Here is a 13119-nt window from a genome sequence, read left to right as displayed (position 1 = left end):
TAGAGAGCTGTGTGATTGATGCAAAAAATGGCTGTTGTCCCCATATGGACATTTGATTTCCACCTTTACCCATTTCACGATTTCATCTTCACAGCCCAAAAAAACAATAACCCTCGACTAATAAACTAAAAATAACAACAATTAAAATTTAGGATCATCTTCAAACAATCATCTGTAAATTCAAAACGTGATCGAAGACCTTGGACGGTAACCGTTCTCAACCAAACGGATGTCGTCACTTACTCCTCTGATTCATACTAGTAATTACTTATATAACTTATATTAAATATTACTACGTAATAATTCTAATTATAATACATATTACATAAATAAAGATAGTAGACAGATTATTTACATAAAAAAATAGTATTTAGTTTGGGGCAAAATAGTCATTTTCATCATTCAGACCGTTTATTCAGCATAAAAAGTAAACAATAATAATTTTTTACTGATCACATCCATACTGTCATCTATATTTATTCTTCCATCTATATCCATACAGAACTTAATGTACAGAAAAGTAAACATGCCCTTAGTCTTTGATTTGTGATATAAATGTATGTGTTGTATTAACATCTAATGTTTTAATTTATACCAATCACAAATCATGATTACATAAAATTGAAGTCTTACTTAGACCCACACATTATATATTCGATACTTTGACAAATAAAAGAGACTGCAATGAGTAATTAGTTATACATCTTTTATTACACGTGACATTTTAAATTGTCAAGAACAACCAAATATACCATTAGCTTTAGTCAGAAGTTCATATTCATTATAAATTAATTTGTCCAGTTATTTGGCCAACAAACCAATTCTGCCATTAAATCTAACTTTTATTGATCATGATTTTTGTTTTAATACAGAGTAATGTTTATGCTTCAGGTTCTCGATATTATGGTTTTGTTTGATAATATTTACACATTTCTGTTTGTCACAACTATTGTGGTTTGGCATGGTCGATAACACAAAGAGTTTAGTAAAAGCGAATTAGTAGACCACTTACGATACATATTCATTTGTGTGTTGTTATTCATTTATATGTCATTATTGTGAACCAAGGTCCTTAAAGAAAGAATTTATATCTACAAGTAACTAATTTTCAAACAGATTTTGAGTAGCCGTGCAACGTACGGGCTCAAACCTAGTCCATTATATATTACACATATAGAGTTTCGTTACAATTATAATTTGATTTCTAACTTGTAATTATATAAAGATACTTGTTTATTATACAATTTAGAAGAGTCACATATTTTAACAGATAAGTATGAACTGGATCAATTTACTTTTGGTTGTGTTCATGCTATTCAACATGTGAAATATATGTTTAGAATATATGCATCGTTTTAAGTTTCATTGTTTTAAGCTTCATTGTTCATTCAAATATATGCATTAATTCTTATATAAATAAAAACTTTGCTTTACCGGAAAAAATACATAGTGGGTCATTTCACGACTCTCTCCGTTATAATAAATTATAATTTTAATATAGTATATGTTTTTACTTGATTATGATTCGGTTATATTCTTTGGTTAATCAGTTTAATCGAATTAAGCAAACCATTATTATTTGAATCGAACTGTTAAAATTTCTCATTAACCGAAGTATAGATTATGGAAGTATAGATTATGGGGTTGGGCTTTGTACATAACCGCCCTACGCTCTGCTCTAATCTACATTCTACATTTATATATAATTTATAATTTATATATAATAACAAAGTTCAATTTAGCTAATCATTTTTCCAAAAATTTAAATGGATAAAAAGTAACATTTGAATTAAATATCATCTTTCAATAACAATCATTAGATTGTTTGATCACTCAACATTTATCTCTCTCCTCTTTTTTGTATTGTTTATTGACAAAAGTAACCTCAAATATCATGTCACGTACATAATGAAAATACGGGTTCTAAGGCACTCTTGCCATTATCACAGAGATCACAAAAAACTAATTGAATAAAAAAAACACCCTTCTCGCTGTACAATTCTTACGACAATCGGATGCATGAATCAATTCAATTAAAGTTTTAATCTTCCAAATTAAAACTATGCAACGATTCTCTATGATATATGTAATAGTTATTTTACTGATTCTTAAACAAATTAAATTAGGGTTCTTCAAAAAATACAGATCCACGATCTCTAAGCTGCTACCAATGTTAAGGCTAAAAAAGGAGACATAGTAGTAGATCAAAAAAAGAGAAATCAAATTCTTCCATTCTGTTCCATCTCCATGTAAGAAAAAAATACAATCTTTTTTGTTCGTTTTTGGTTTGAATTTTAGGGTTTCTTAATTTCTTGCTTATCTTGATTGTGTTGTGAGTTTCAGAAGGAAATGATGGTGACGATGAATTGACGAAAGCAAAGATTTGACGAAGCATTAGGGTTCTCGATTCAGAGAATTGACAAGCATATGAGATTCTTGCATCTCATATCGGAAAATCGAAATCTAGAGCAGAGAATTGACAAAAGGTTAGAATGAATTTTTTTTTTTTTTTTTTTTTTTTTAAGAAACATTTTGAACCATTCGTCATGTTCAATCTATTCGATTGTTTCATTCTAAGCTACTTTTCTTCGAAGATAAGGTAACCCGAATTCAACAATTGGTTATCAATCCGTTGCATTCCCATCCTTACATTTCCTCGTGCAATTTTTTAATTTGATGTGATGGCCAAAGAGATATGTTTCGTTCTTTATCTATCAAATGTTGCAAATGGGTAAGTAAATCATAAGTTGATCTAATTGCTAATGATTACTTACAAGGTGTGTTTCTTTAGAGCTATTGTTTCTTACAAAAGTTTAACGCTAGGTACATTACTTTTGTTTATGGTTGTTGGATTCAGGAACATGTTGTTGCTGTGGTTGAAATTGGGAATATAGACAGTTACAATTGTAAGGACAAAAATGGGAGGGTTGTTATTTTTGTAAGGGCTTTTTCATTTTAAGTGAATATGATAATGAGAATTAAAAATCAAAAATTAAAATGTATTCTTTTTTCAATTTTTTTTATTGAGGTTGCAATTTCGACCCATCAAGGTTATCTCAGGTTTAAGTTGATGATGAGGATGGAACAATAGTGATGTGGATGATGATGGATTGGGCGGGATGTTGAATGACGCGAAAGTGATGAATTGGTTGGGATGTTGAATCAGCTTCATGTTAGTCAGACAATGTCGTCTATGTACTATATTGTTTGTGCACTATATGTTAGTGTGCATTTATCCTCGTGTTCTTATGTGCCTCATTTCGATTAAAAAAAATGTTACCGTCAATTATCTTAGTTTGTGATGTCAATGTGTAGATGAGATAAGAGTCAACTTGATGAAGCTAGGGTATCTGTCAACTGGATACTAATTAAACTACAATAAGAAGGTAAATCATCCCACTTGTCAAATTTTCTTTTTAACCTCTCAAGACCCATCATGTATTTGAATTCAAAGTGGTGTTGTTAATGTGAAACTAATGGTTATGTTACTTTTAATAGGGTGCTTCCATGAATCCACTTTCACTTCTATATTGCTGGAAATTTTTTGTTCAAGCTACTTTGACAATTGGCGTTATACGAATGCGTCATGTGGCGTACTTCTTTGATTCATCAACTGGAGCGTAATCAGAAAACCATCAGTTTCCATCTTGCGGTGTTTCCGTCTTTCTTTTTTGGTATGTTTAGATGAAAAGCACGTTAGAAGTCTTAAGTATGAATAAAATTTTATCATGTGTAGATAAAGTATAATGATCAATTATAGGAGCTTTAAAGATTGTGTACACCTTTGATGGCCTTTCATCTGATTATCACGATTGATCCATTGGGGATAAATCAACAACTCAAATCGATTGTGTTGTCAATAAACGAATCAAAGATTCATATTTTTTAATCGTCACTCTTAACAATGTGCTTTAATATTTTACATGTAATATTAGCCAAATACGCTAACAAATTATGCAGACTACATATATATAATACAAAATAAACTAACAAATTAATTAACTATATCATTGATGATACCCTATATTCATAATTGCTTACAACATGAGTAACCTTGACATATTTCGTTACTTTAGCTAAACTAATTGTATGAATTTTCATGTAAAATCCCGCGAAGTCGCGGTTATAAACTAGTTTTTTGATAATAATTCAATTCAATTTAGATTTTTTGTTTTAAACTTTTTTTTTTTGTTAAATGACATATGTAGTACTATTTGTTTTTTTTTTTTTTTTTTCTTCCCCCTAAATGACGTTGCTGTGATAGTTCTGTTTAATATTTATACGAAATGAATATTTACATTTTAAGCTCTATTTGTGGAATGAATTAATACATTTTAAGCTCTATTTATTATTATTATTTTATTATATTATTTAAAAAAAAGTTATAAATAAAATTCATTAATTAATACCTTCTGCTAAATACAACGATTCATGTTTTTGTTTATGTACTTTATTATTGCTGTAGGATCGTGCAAACAGGATTAAACGATCTTAGATTCAATAACGAGTGCGGAAAATCTCGTTATTGGGTTTTATACTCAAAACTCAATGAAAACCTTTGATCTTAATGATAAAATCGACTTAGATATGTTAAAGATCGACTATATTGAATACTAGAACACCAGAGAATCGGATTGTACGTGTAGTATAGGCTAGGATACGTAATCCTAACAATGAACCCGAAATCCTCTTTAAATATACACAGCACGTTGCAACCATGCGGTTGCACCTTGCAACCGTGCGGTTGCCTGTATAACCGTACGGTTGCATCCTGCAACCGTGCGGTTGCATACCAGCAGAGAAAATTAAACGATTAAGCTTATTAACATGATCATAATGAACTCGGGGACTAATTATGCATCAACAAACTCCCCCTAGGACCCAATTCATTATCTAAAATCACATTATATACTTTCCCTGCAAAACAACTAAACACACATTCAATACATTCAATTATATGAAAATTAAGACATTAAAATCAAGTTATTACAACCAAATCGAACTAAATCTAAAAGAAAACATTCAAGTTCACAGTTCATGAAATTTAAAACCATCAGTCAAACATTAAGCATGGATATCATAAGCATAACACATTAACTTAGTCATCTATTACACAAAGTTAAACATTCCAGTCCATCAAGTTCATAATTTACATACCATCTAACCATAATCAAATGACAAAGTTACCAATATCATACTAAGTTTCATCAAAAGATCACCAAAAGATAACAACCAACACCAAATCACCACTTAAGCTGCATATAAGACCTCAGCTTCCACCTCTTCCACATCTGTTGGATGCACCAACTCATCATCATCTTCAAAGAAATTGTTCAGCAAGAACCCATAAAGCAAACCACGATCCACAGATACTAGCAGCCTCACCATTCTTTTCGCTACCACATAAGCAAAGTTAAAAGGAATTTGACTAATCAAACACATCAATATCAGAACCTCAGTCACAGTCAGCTCTAGATCATCCTCATCTCTAAACATCACATTTCTCTTTATGATTCTCATCATCTGCCTGTATTCATCCTTGATATTATCCTCTATGATGATCACCGGTCCCCTTCTTGGCCACTTAAACCCAGATTTACACAATTCATAAACAAAACCAAATGAAGAAAACAAGTTTCCAGTTGCAGAACTTCTAGGAGCAGTGTTTATATCCTTGCTCATGCTGAAGAACTTAAAATTACCATCACGTATATCGAGTATCTCAGCAAACTTTTCTAAAGTCCAGTCATAGGAATATCCAAACATATTCAGATGAATACTTTTCACTTTTCTCTCATTAAACTCAAAGTTTGTATAGAACTCCCTAATAAGCTTAGGGAAGTAAACCCTATCTCGATGAATAAATGGCCCAGCACTTATTCCCCTCCAGTAAGCAGTAAATCCTGGTTGAGCTCTCACATGACACCCGGTCAGAATCGCACGACTAGCAATCAGATTTCTTCAAGTTGTGATAGCGCTCTCAGATTCACTCTGAGACACCCTGCGTGATGCTCTGTTCGCCATAGAGATGAGCTATAACACATAACCTCAAAGATGGTTAAAGCAACTCATTGAACTGACAACAATAAACAAAAACAACGAATAACTGGTCGATCTGAACTTTGAATCTGCTGTGCAACCGTGCGGATGCACAGAATAGTACTCGGTTGCACGCATAACCGTGCGGTTGCAGGATGCAACTGTGCGGTTGCATTCATCCGAACTGTTAGGGTTTTCAAAACCCAAATCCACCAAAACGAGTATTGATCATCAAATAAATCATTGTAATAGCATCTAATACCTCCGATTAGCATGTTTAAAACAACAATTTCAGTTAAAACACATCAACACTCTCAGTATTGATCTTAACTTAAAAAAATAAAAACTAATTAAAACAAGAGATTTAATGGATGAAATAGAACCTGTAGTAGATGAAATTGATGAGAAACACAAGTAGATTCAGAAAAACGAGATCAAAAGCTCCCCTTAACACTTTGCAATTTTAGATAAATTTAACACTTAACCAAATGAGAGCACAAGCAACCCACAGTTCCGAGTCTAGGTAGTTATACCCGTCTTGCAACCGTGCGGTTGCAGGGTTGTATCCGGCCCAAAAATATGTAACCGTGCGGTTGCAATATGTAACCGTGCGGTTAGATTTTAAGTCCAAAAACCCTTAAATTTCACTTATCCGGGCGGTTACATGGTGTAACCGTGCGGTTGCATTTTGTAACCGTCCGGTTGCAATTAAAACATTATAACTAAATTTTCATTCTCGTTTCTTCTAACGCTAATTCTCAACCAATTCAACTCACTTATGTAAACTAGTCCATAAAATCTCAACTTTACACATCTTTTCCAGATCCAAAAGCATTTTAACCTAAGTCAAATAAGTGAATACCCGACTTAATAAACTTTTCATTTTACGGATCTCTTCCACTAACACTTACACACTTGCTTACTCCCCCTGGTCCACACATACAGAGTTTATGAAGTAACCACCAAATGATATGCAACAATATACAGTATGAAACATGCAAAAATATTAAAATCACACTAAATATTTTTGTCTTTTTCATTTTATAATGTAAACAATGGAAAAAAATGCAGGCATATACATATGATGAATTAAATCAATAAACTAGCATGGTGTATATCACAAGTATGAAAACAGATTAAACTATCAAGAACAAACTATACAGCTAACATAGTAGACTACCATATTTTTGTGAGAAGATGAATTAATCAATATTTTTCTTGGAATCAGAACTGAACTATGATTTGCAATTAATAACCTTGTTCAATTTATTCATTCAGAACTTTTTGTTCCAATTTAGATTTTCCAGTACTTACACTTTTAGTCTTTGAAAATCAATAAACTTATCAGACTTTCCCCCCAGACTTTTTGAAAATCACTTACACACATGGATAAATAATCTTAAGCTTAGTCCTCACTTTAGATCGCATAAATTTTTTAGGTAGTCAATTGAGCACAATATATTGAAGCTGTCCGCTATCACCTCGATGTACTTTCGATTTGATTGAACAGGAACATCTCACGATGTTTCTAGCAACCCTGTTGTAAACACTCGTCCTAATCCATAAGGACGAATACAATAACATATGATTACATCGCGAGGTATTTGACCTCTATATGATACATTTTACAAACATTGCATTCGTTTCTAAAAGACAAACTTTCTTTTCATCGAAAGTTGACGGCATGCATACCATTTCATAATACATTCAACTATAATTGACTTAATAATAATCTTGATGAACTCAACGACTCGAATGCAACGTCCTTTAAAATATGTCATGAATGACTCCAAGTAATATCTCTAAAATGAGCAAATGCACAGCGGAAGATTTCTTTCATACCTGAGAATAAACATGCTTAAAAGTGTCAACCAAAAGGTTGGTGAGTTTATTAGTTTATCATAATCGATCATTTTCATCATTTTAATAGACCACAAGATTTCCATTTCCATTTCTCATAAATATACGTCCCATGCATAGAGACAAAAATCATTTATATGGATTGAACACCTGGTAACTGACATTAACAAGATGCATATAAGAATATCCCCTATGATTCCGGGACATCCATCGGACATGATAAAAACGAATTCGAAGTACTAAAGCATCCGGTACTTTAGATGGGGTTTGTTAGGCCCAATAGATCTATCTTTAGGATTCGCGTCAATTAGTAGATCGGTTTACTAATTCTTAGGCTACCAAGCAAAAGGGGCATATTCGACTTCGATCATTCAACCATAGAATGTAGTTTCAATTACTTGTGTCTATTTCGTCAAACATTTATAAAAGCGCATGTATTCTCAGTCTCAAAGATATATATTGCAAAAGCATTTAAAAATGGAGTAATGAAACTCACAATGCTGTATTTTGTAGTAAAAATACATATGACGATACTGAATAATGCAGGGTTGACCTTGGATTCACGAACCTATATTATTTGTATATTATTAAAATATATACTTGTAATCGAACAAATATATATATATATATATATATATATATATATATATATATATATATATATATATTATTAATATAAGTTTTTATATCAATAACATATCTATTTCATTATATATTCATTTTATATAAAATTATGTATATTAATATATTTTCATATAGAAAAACTTTTATTTGCAAAATAAGAGTTATAATATTAGAATAAGTATAGTAATAATACTAATAATAATAATAATGATAATGATAGTAATAATGATATAGTTGTAGTAGTAATAATAATGGTAAAGTAATAATAATGATAGTATTTATATTATTACTACATAATGATAATACTAATAATTATATAATGCTACTAATACTGATTTTTAAAAAAATTATATTATTTTCATAATAATAATAATAATAATAATAATAATAATAATAATCATCATCATCATAATAATAATACTTTTAATAATGATGGTAAAATAATGTTTTTCTAAAATTGTGTCGATGATAATAATACTAATAGTACTGATAATGATACTAACTATGAAAATAACCATTTTACTACAAATGATAATTAATAATGATAATAATAATCATAGTCATAATAATGATCATAAAACCTATATTAATAATAATAATATTGATAATACTTCTTATACTTAATGATAATACTTAGTAGTAATAATAATGATAATAATATTTAATTATGTTAATGATGGTAACAATCATAATTAACTTATCTTTAATAATAATAATAATAATAGTAATAGTAATAATAATAATAATAATAATAATAATAATAATAATAATAATAAAATAATTTTAGAATACAACCTTTGAAGAAACAAGCTCCTAAAAAAAATATGCCACCGCTCGAGCTCGAACCCGAGACCTCTCGTTTAACACCAACACACTTAACCATCCCACTGCCCCCTCCACTTCTGTTTTATTTCATACACAACATCTATATACCTAATGTATCTGTCTCCTTCTTCTCCATTTTAACATCATCATCATCAAAGTATCTAATATCATTAAGGTCATCATATCTTGCATCTCTTCATTATCATGATCATAATATAACATCATAATCATAATCGTAATACCATCTTAACAGCCTAATATTCTTGTAGTGTATCGTCCCCAAAAAAAAAAAAAATTAAACCACGAAGTACATCAGCGGTTCACCATGTATCTAGGCCCAATCATACCAAACAACACGACCCAATTATAAAACAAATAAACAAGCCCAAAAATACAAGTGGCTGTTTGGTTTCACATGAAGCCCGCTGAGAAGGGAAAAAAATCGCAGTAGTTTAGACAGGATCGTGTCACCTTCCCCACGTCATTTTATGAGATTCCCTTTGTCGGCCAACTAGTTTTCTTTGCTTCCAACATGCGTGTGATATTATACTTTAATTAATTAATTCGATAACAATAAAAAAAATATGATGATAGTGTTTGGATTGGCTTGTGAATATAAAATAGGAAACATAAATGAAAACAATAAATAATGGTGGTTTTCGTGGTGGTGGCAGCCGGGTCTTTACAGAAACCAAAAAGAGAAAAAGGATAGAAGAGAGAGATGGGATAAACGTGATGGATTTCATGGTGGTTTTTGGTTTGAACCGAACAAGAAACAGAAAAGGTCGAGCTTGTGAAATGGGTTGTAATGATCGTCTTAAATGGTAATAAAAACTTGATCATGGTTATATATGGCGATGGTTGTTTCGTGGTGTTCGGACAGACAAGGAATAGCAACGAACCAAGGGTAGCGGGTTTGGTTTCAAGGTAGTGGGTGTGTGTTTCTAAGTGAGTTTATGACTAAAAAAAATGGTTCTCCGATGGTATTGGTTATGGTGGTAAAAGGTGATGGGGTCTCGGTTGGTTTGAGTAGTCACGAAAGAGAAGAAGGAGAAAGGTGATATTCGATTTGAGTTGACAACAAAGCAGGAAAAATAAATAAAATGGTTTGATGGTTGGGTCCTTGGATTGTGTTTGAGCAGTGAACGTTGATTGGTCATGTGGTGGTCTTGTGTTGGATTCACGTATTGAGAAGGTATAGTAGAGAGAAAGAAGAGAGAGCGAGGTAGTGAGTGGTGTTGGGTTGGAGAGGGTGGTGGAAGGTGACGGATGGTGGTCATGAATGGTTTTAGCTTAGTCGATGGTGATGATAATCGTAACAACACAATCAAAGTGATCGAGGTTTGTGGTGTTTCATTAGTGAAGATGGTGATTTGAATAGCAACCAAAACAGTAGTAAGATGTTGGGTGTGATTTGAGTCTGATCCAAAAATGAAAAGGTGTTGATGTGTTACTGGGTTCATGGAACCTGAATGTCTAGTATTATATATACATAAATGTGGAAAATAAAGTTACAATATAATATAATATATAATACGTAGTAGTAATAAACTCATATTCTAAAAGAAAACAGTAGACATAATTGAATCAAATATCAACAATAGTGCAGCAGCCGTGTGATTTGGATTTTACTACATACAGTTTATACAGTTTTCACAAACTGTGTATCGTGCGAAATCAGTGGCGAATAAAAGTGTTCAGAAAAATCCCATATTTTTAAATTAACTATATTTATTTATTTTGGTCATTATGGTATACAACTTGATCATCAACTATTAAATAAAAATTACATTAATTATTCACTCTCAACCCCAAGTAAAATATAAAAAGTTTTAAAATTTAATAAATATCTCCTAAATACATTTTTACTAAGCCTATAATTTATAAAACTCATTTTCGGATCACCGTTTATTTTAAAATCACATAAGTTTCTTTTTAACTCTTTTACTATCTATCACATGACAATTGAGCGTTAACGTCGTTTATTAAATAACTTCGAAATCACTGAATGTATATTCTATATACTTTATTTATATATATACTTTTTAAATAATAATTATTATATATTATTATTATTATTTTTCGACATTGATTATAACAATTACAATATATAATATTACTTTTTATAATATATATATATATATATATATATATATATATATATATATATATATATATATATATATATATATATATATATATATATATATATATATGTGCATATGTATATATTATATATTAAATTAATAATATTAATTATACTGATATTATTTTATATATTTATTTCCAACAATTAAATCATATATTATTTCAAATAATATTTCAAATAAAATTATATATATCTATTTACAATTTAGTTTGTTCGTGAATCGTCGAGAACAATCGAAGGTCAAATGATATTATGAATATAGTTTACAAAAAACTTTGTTACTCAACATTACAAACTTTGCTCATCGTGTCGAAATCAAATAAGAATTAAGTTTAAATTTGGTCGGAAATTTCCGGGTCGTCACAGTACCTACCCGTTAAAGAAATTTCGTCCCGAAATATGTTTTTGGATTGACGTCCAAAATAAAGTTTTAGACTGACTAACACGTTTACTTCAACAAAAACACGAATTAACACTGAAAAGTCATGATTCAAAAGGGTTTTTGACAAAAACACTAAAAACACAATTTCTTAACAAAGTTTGACAAAAAACAATCATTTAATCAATCACACTAGCTCTGATACCACTTGTAGGATCGTCTAAACAAGATTAAACGATCTTAGATTCAATAACGAGTGCGAAAAATCTCGTTATTGGGTTTTATACTCAAAACTCAATGAAAACCTTTGATCTTAATGATAAAATCGACTTAGATATGTTAAAGATCGACTATATTGAATACTAGAACACCAGAGAATCGAATTGTACGTGTAGTAAAGGCTAGGATACGTAACCCTAACAATGAACCCGAAATTCCCTTTAAATATACACAGCACGTTGCAACCGTGCGGTTGCACCTTGCAACCGTGCGGTTACCTGTATAACCGTACGGTTGCATCCTTGCAACCGTGCGGTTGCATACCAGCAGAGAAAATTAAACGATTAAGCTTATTAACATGATCATAATGAACTCGAGAACTAATTATGCATCAACAATTGCACATAGTTAATACGGAGTAGTTAATACATCATTGTCTATGAAAATGCATTGATTAATCAGATTCTTAAGGATTAGCCAAAACCTTTACTAAAAGCCCATCACAAAACTACACCTTTACAGTCGATACTCGATGAAACCCAAGCAAATTTTTCTTAACGTTATCACTAAGACACTAACGCCATATTATATCTAATAAATTAACACATTATAAAACATTACATTACATATTTTCTTTATAACAGGATTCATGAAAGCGGCAGATCGAAAATATGAACTCGGAAATGGGTAGTTATGAAGATAGCAATAGAACATACAAAGCAAGAGAACTTTATGTACTTTCAGATAAGATTGAAGAACTTCATAGAACTAAAGAACAACTTAAACAAGCTAAAGATGAAGCTATGCAATCATGGCTCGATTCTCGGCCTCTAATCGATGAGCTCGAGAAGCTACAATCGGAGCTAGCGAACGCAAAACAACAATCCGAAAATACAATTGTCACTAATCTAGAATCCGAACTCATGGCGATTAATATGAGTATTCGAGTGAAGAAGGAAGAAGATCTCAAAGCACGAAAAGATATCAACGAAATGACTCAAGTTTCCGAAAGTTTAAGGGAAGA

This window comes from Rutidosis leptorrhynchoides, chromosome 5 (assembly GCF_046630445.1).
Source record: "Rutidosis leptorrhynchoides isolate AG116_Rl617_1_P2 chromosome 5, CSIRO_AGI_Rlap_v1, whole genome shotgun sequence".
NCBI classification, from domain to species: domain Eukaryota; kingdom Viridiplantae; phylum Streptophyta; class Magnoliopsida; order Asterales; family Asteraceae; genus Rutidosis; species Rutidosis leptorrhynchoides.
The sequence above is the reverse complement of the archived record's forward strand: the minus strand, read 5'-3'. Positions refer to the sequence as shown.